Here is a 5,730-nt window from a genome sequence, read left to right on the forward strand (position 1 = left end):
TGTCTCTCACTGCCTCTCCGTAAGTAGTGAAACAACTTTGTGTAACTTGTGTGTGAGTGTTCTGTCTCCCCGGAGTTGGGCAAGAAGTAAAAGGATTTGGTGACAGCCTGGATAAGGAGGAAGAAAGGGATGCTGTGTGTTTAAAAGATATGAGTGATAACTAAGTCCTCAGTCATGACAGAGAAACTGAGCAAGTGATGCCTTCTTTAGAATGAAAACAAGTTGGATCTACATCAGGCTAACTTTGCATTTATTTAATGCATCTTGACACTGTTTAAAGAGAACAGATTGCAAATGTTAGGAGATGATGAAAAAAGGAGAAAAGTTTATTATTTGCATGTCATTGGTGGGAAAAATTACAGTTAGCAGAAGTATTCAAATTTGGTTCATGCATAGTAGTTACACAAAGTTTTACTTGAATAATGGATTAACTATTCTAATTTCCACACTACGCTATTTTTGTTTAACAACTATTACTTCCTTTAGCGCTTTACTTTTTGTTAAGGCTGTCTTGAAGAAGCCAAGGATGTGAAAGGAATTTGTGGCAAATGAAAGCAAGGATTGACTTCCAGAATTCTACGCTTAGTGTTTAATCTGCATTGCTTTACATTTTAAAATCCAATATAATTTCAGCTGAGCTAAGGATTAACCCAACTAACAACAGTTAAATATATTATCTAACCTGTTTGTAAATGTTACCAAGAGTACACCAAAGATTAGAAACAAAATAGTTTGACAATATATTCAAGCGTAAGGCAGTGTACATTTGCAAAATAAACTGAATAGAAAGAAGCAAGAACTAGTGTTATGACCCTTACCTGTAAAAGCCAAAGATAAACTTTGGTCTTATATGGAATTTGCTGTTCTTTTTATGTTTTGATCAAACTATCTCCCTTATCTTCATTGCCTCATTTTTCTATATGTGATCTTCTGCTAGAATACCTTTTCAGCTTTCTCCTGCAGTGAAAACTCAATTATCAAGGGATTCATTGGCCTATTTCCCATATTCTGTGAGTAATTTCAATCATTTTTCTTGGGAGACAGATGCAGAGATAGGAGGGAAAAGTATGAAGAAGATACCCATACTTAGGGAAAGTGCCGCTGAAAAAATTCAAGATAGTTCCTATAGTAGGTAGAAAGTGAAATTTACCTTTCTATCGCTCTACTACATTTGAGAGATGTTTTACCCTAGCTATCATGAAGGGTGTGTGTGTGTGTGTGTGTGTGTGTGTGTGCGTGCATGCGCACGAAGATTCTGAGACTTAGACATATTCTGCATAATGTCTCTGTAATGTCTCTGGTACTGGAAATGAATCACTGCTACCATTCTTTTCCTGAAGAAGTCAAGCTACTCTTCCCATAAACATTCTGACTGATGTGATCTTTATTTTGAAAAACCTCTGTGTTACAGCAGGTGTGGAAGCCCAACTCCATCTCTAATTAGGTAAATGGACTTGGGAAAATTCTAGACCTTCCTCAGGGACAGTCTCTGCTGGGAAAAATGAGTGTTATTCCCTGCCTCCTTAGTACTTACCTTGCAGGGAATTAGTATGGTCTGTGAGATATTTAAATGCAGGGCAATGTGACTAAGAAAAAGCAAGCAGAAAATATAGTGTAGCCAATTTTCATTATTATTTTTGTCTGCTCTATTTTTTTAATCTAACCACTTTAGTGGCCTTCAAGTCATTTACACTATTTTTTAGGTTCTCACTGAGAAGAGAACAAAGTGTGAAAGCCTAAAGAAACACATTTTAGAAATCTGTAACCTCACTGGACAAAACACCAAAAAATTTCTAAACCTGGAAATAAGAACATGTTGATTCAGTAAAAGACAAAGGACTTCCATAGAACACTCAGTCTGACCCTTCCTCTTTGTTCTCTTTGCTAGCTCACCTCTTTTAACATGAGCTGTTGCGATTTTTAACATGAGCTGTTGTCTCTTGTTTTTGTATCATCCTGTCATTCCTCAACCTTCTCTTAAAACTTCTGGGACGTTGCTTCCCCCTTTTATTCAGGATGAAATCCAACCTTCTCATTCTGTCATAAAAAGCTCTCAACCATTATGACTGGGGCAAATGGCCAGTCTCATTTCTCTCCAACACCCCCCAAGTCTAAATTGTTTAGCAGAGCCCTTTTTAATCTCCCAGACACTCTAGTCTTTCTCTGATCTCTGGGCCTTGTCAGTGTTTTCCTTCTACCATTTTTATCATCAAACTTCTTTTTAATTTATGAAATCCTTCAAGACATCCCTAACAAGCTGCCACCTCTCTGCAGCCTTCCTGACACCTTCTTCCTCAATCCCTGATTGACTTAGATGATTCCCTTCAAAACTCTTGTGGTGTCTGATGAGTTTGGTCTTGTTTTGCAAATTATCATGTAACTCATTTTAGCTTGAGATTCTCTTGAGGGCAATGATGACAGTTCTGTCACCTCTAGACCTCATGCAAAATAGATTTTCAATAAATATTTGCTGACTGACATAATGAGACAGGCAATGTCTTAAAATCATAACTAAAATTTATAGGCCAGTTATGAGGCACCAGGAACTGTGAATGAATTTTCTTATTTAAACCTCAAAGAAATTCTCAAAGGAGTTTACTACTATCATTTCCATTGTATAGATGTAGAAATCTAAAGGAAAGGAAAAAATGGAGGAAAGGTAAAAATTCAGTTATGTTGTACACTTGAATATATTTTCTATAAAAGATTGCTAATTAGAATACATTATTATCTAATGGTTATGTAATGATGTAATAAGTTATTTACTCAAATATATTACAACAAAAACCTATTGAGTATTCTCAATAGCTAAGCCTTAGCTATTGACTGATGCTGAATGCTCATTATAGAAAGAGCTCAGTCCCCAGTGTGAACTAAAAAGGGAAGGAATAGAGCGACTAGAATAGAAGGTCACAGGGGAAGCAATTCAACTCAGACATCGAAAATGAACATGTTAACAGCAAACATGAGGGAAGATCTACTAGGTAAATCCTCAATTGGAATTTTCCTAGTACTCTTTAGGGTCAGCCCCACTGTGAAATTAAATGGACTCCTCATCTGCTTGTGGAAAATTCTCTTTTCTGTTTATTGACTGTCTAAGGTTTGGAATGTTGACTGTAGGCCTCATAGAAAGGTAATGATCTTAGAATTAGTTTTGTTGGTAATGTACTTAGGTTAAGGAATATGGTCTCTCCTGAACTCCATTTCATTTGCCATGGTAACATCAAATTCTGAGTCATAAATGGCACCTCGGTCAAACTTTCCTAATGGGAATAGGCTTTTGTAGTGCCCAATTCCATACTTGCATAATACAGGATGTGTCAATGATCGAACAGTCATGGACTTCACCATCAGTTTCCCCAAGTTCCATCAACCAAAGTAAGATGGGTTACACAACCAAAACATTTACACTGTTATTTGTGTCTTACTATGTTTAGTTTTGGATCACAAATTTTAGTACTTCAAACCTCATGTTTTTAAAACAGAAACCAAGGAAATATTCAAGCAAGTTAGCATTTTGCTGACAGTTGGCAGGCTTTGGGTACTTATTTCCTGCTCTAATTTTTCGGCTACTTTTAAATTTGTTTGTTACTATGGTAGGTTCATAGTAACAGACATCTCTTGGTTATTTGTGCAGAAAAACCTCTCTAAGACTGGACAATGTACTCATTCTTAGGACAGTAGGAGGTGGTCTGACTAATGGCGGAAGAAAAATTTTTAAACGATAATTTCTTTTTTTACTTTAAATTCAAGTCGACAATTATTGAGCCTCTGCCACTTATAAGGCATGTCTTATTTTATTATATACTTTAATTCGTATTTCATTTACTATGAGTAAAATAATACTCATTCTTGTTTCAATTTTAGATTGGTCTTTTTATAAGCTTTGTTGCATTTTACTCTCACAATAACTCTCCAAGGTAAATATTGCTCTTATACCACTCCCCACTACATAGACAAATCTATGATTCTGTGAAGTCACAAAACTTGCCTAATGTCACATAGTAAGTGAATTGAGGTTTATTTGATACTAAAGCCTGTGTTTTCTGCATTAAAAAAAAGAGAGTGAGGGAGAGCTTGACTAAGTGTTATGCTGGATTAAAGAGAAAAGAGATCACTTTGATTATGGGGAATCCATCAGGCTTTATAGGACACAGATATATCTGATATATCTCATGAATACAAAAATGACATGAGGCATGCATAAGAGATTCAAGGGAATGGCAAAAGCAAAGGTAATAATTTGGAAATACTCCAAACATTTCTGGAGAACAGTGAATGATCAGACTTGTTGGACTAAAATAATAAGATATAGATGGCAAATATTGGAGTAAAGACAGAAGAGCCGCATTGAAGCCAGGTAGCTCTGCCTTATGAAGATTGAATCAGTAGCGGGTGTGGGATGCATTAGAGTGGGAAGAGATCAGACATAGTTTAAATAGTTGTAAAGATTTTTGTCACAAACCCCATGCCAAAGATAATGGTCTAAATGAGAATCAACATGGAGTGAGTGTTAAGAATGTGTATGAGGGATTTTTCCCCCCATTTATTTATTTTATTGCATTTTAGGTTTGGGGGTACATGTGAAGAACACGCAAAATTGTTGCATAGGTACACACGTGGCAGTGTGATTTGCTGCCTTCCTCCCCATCACCTACATCTGGCATCTCTCCCCTTGCTATCTCTCCCCAGCTCCCCACCCCCCACCGTCCCTCCCCTATTTCCCCCCAACTGACCCCAGTGTGTAGTGCTCCCCTCCCAGTGTCCACGTGTTCTCAATGAGAACACGTAGACATAAGATTTTAAAGTCTAGGTGTAAGGAAATGAAAGTACTAATGACAGAAGCAGGGAATTCCAAAGTAATACCTGGCAGCTCAGAATGGTGAGTTCTGGACATTGTGTATAGAATGGACAGGTGGATTGACCCCAGTCATATAGGTGGTTAAGTCTCCTGATTTAGACTTGTATGTCCAACTCTGTTCTGCCTTTCTACTAATTCCTGAACTCTTCTTAAAAAAAAAAAAAAAAACCTCGAAAAGAGTTATATCACATCAGTTCCTGAACTTGCATGTGGGCATCACAGAATGTAAGACAAAGGGAAAAGTCAATGGCATTTAGCAGATCACAGAGATGGTCAATTGCTAAGAAATTTTCAGGAATACTCCATTTATATTCAGTGCGCAATTGACTTCTTATGTTAGAATCAAATACATTAACAGTGCTTTAAAAATTGAATTACAAAGTTCAGGTGACTCTCTATGGTACCAAAAGCTAATATAGCAATGTAAATGCAAAGGTTTGGGTTATCTCCATTCTTTCAATAAATAACTAGAATCACTTACATCTCTTGAGCACTTATTATATGCCAGGCACAGTTCTAGATATAAAGTATGCAATAACTCATCTAATTATCACAGTGATCTCAGGAGATGGATAAAATTTTTATCAGGCTTATTTTACAGATGAGGAATATGAGACTAAGAAAGATAAAATAACAGGCCTAGGTTCTCATAACAGACAGATTAGGGAAGGGTTAAAATGCAGATGTCTCCAAGCTCAAAGCTTTTTACATAATTCATAGCATGTAAATTATATAATACCCACAAATATTTTATCTGACATGACCTGGAATAACCAGCATTGTTTTTTACCAACATTTTATTATTAGTGACCTCATCCTATAACCACATTTTTTTCTGAGTATAGCACTGATTTTGTTCCCTAGAGGAA

The sequence above is a fragment of the Cebus imitator genome, unplaced genomic scaffold, assembly GCF_001604975.1.
Source record: "Cebus imitator isolate Cc_AM_T3 unplaced genomic scaffold, Cebus_imitator-1.0 Scaffold97, whole genome shotgun sequence".
Taxonomy (NCBI): domain Eukaryota; kingdom Metazoa; phylum Chordata; class Mammalia; order Primates; family Cebidae; genus Cebus; species Cebus imitator.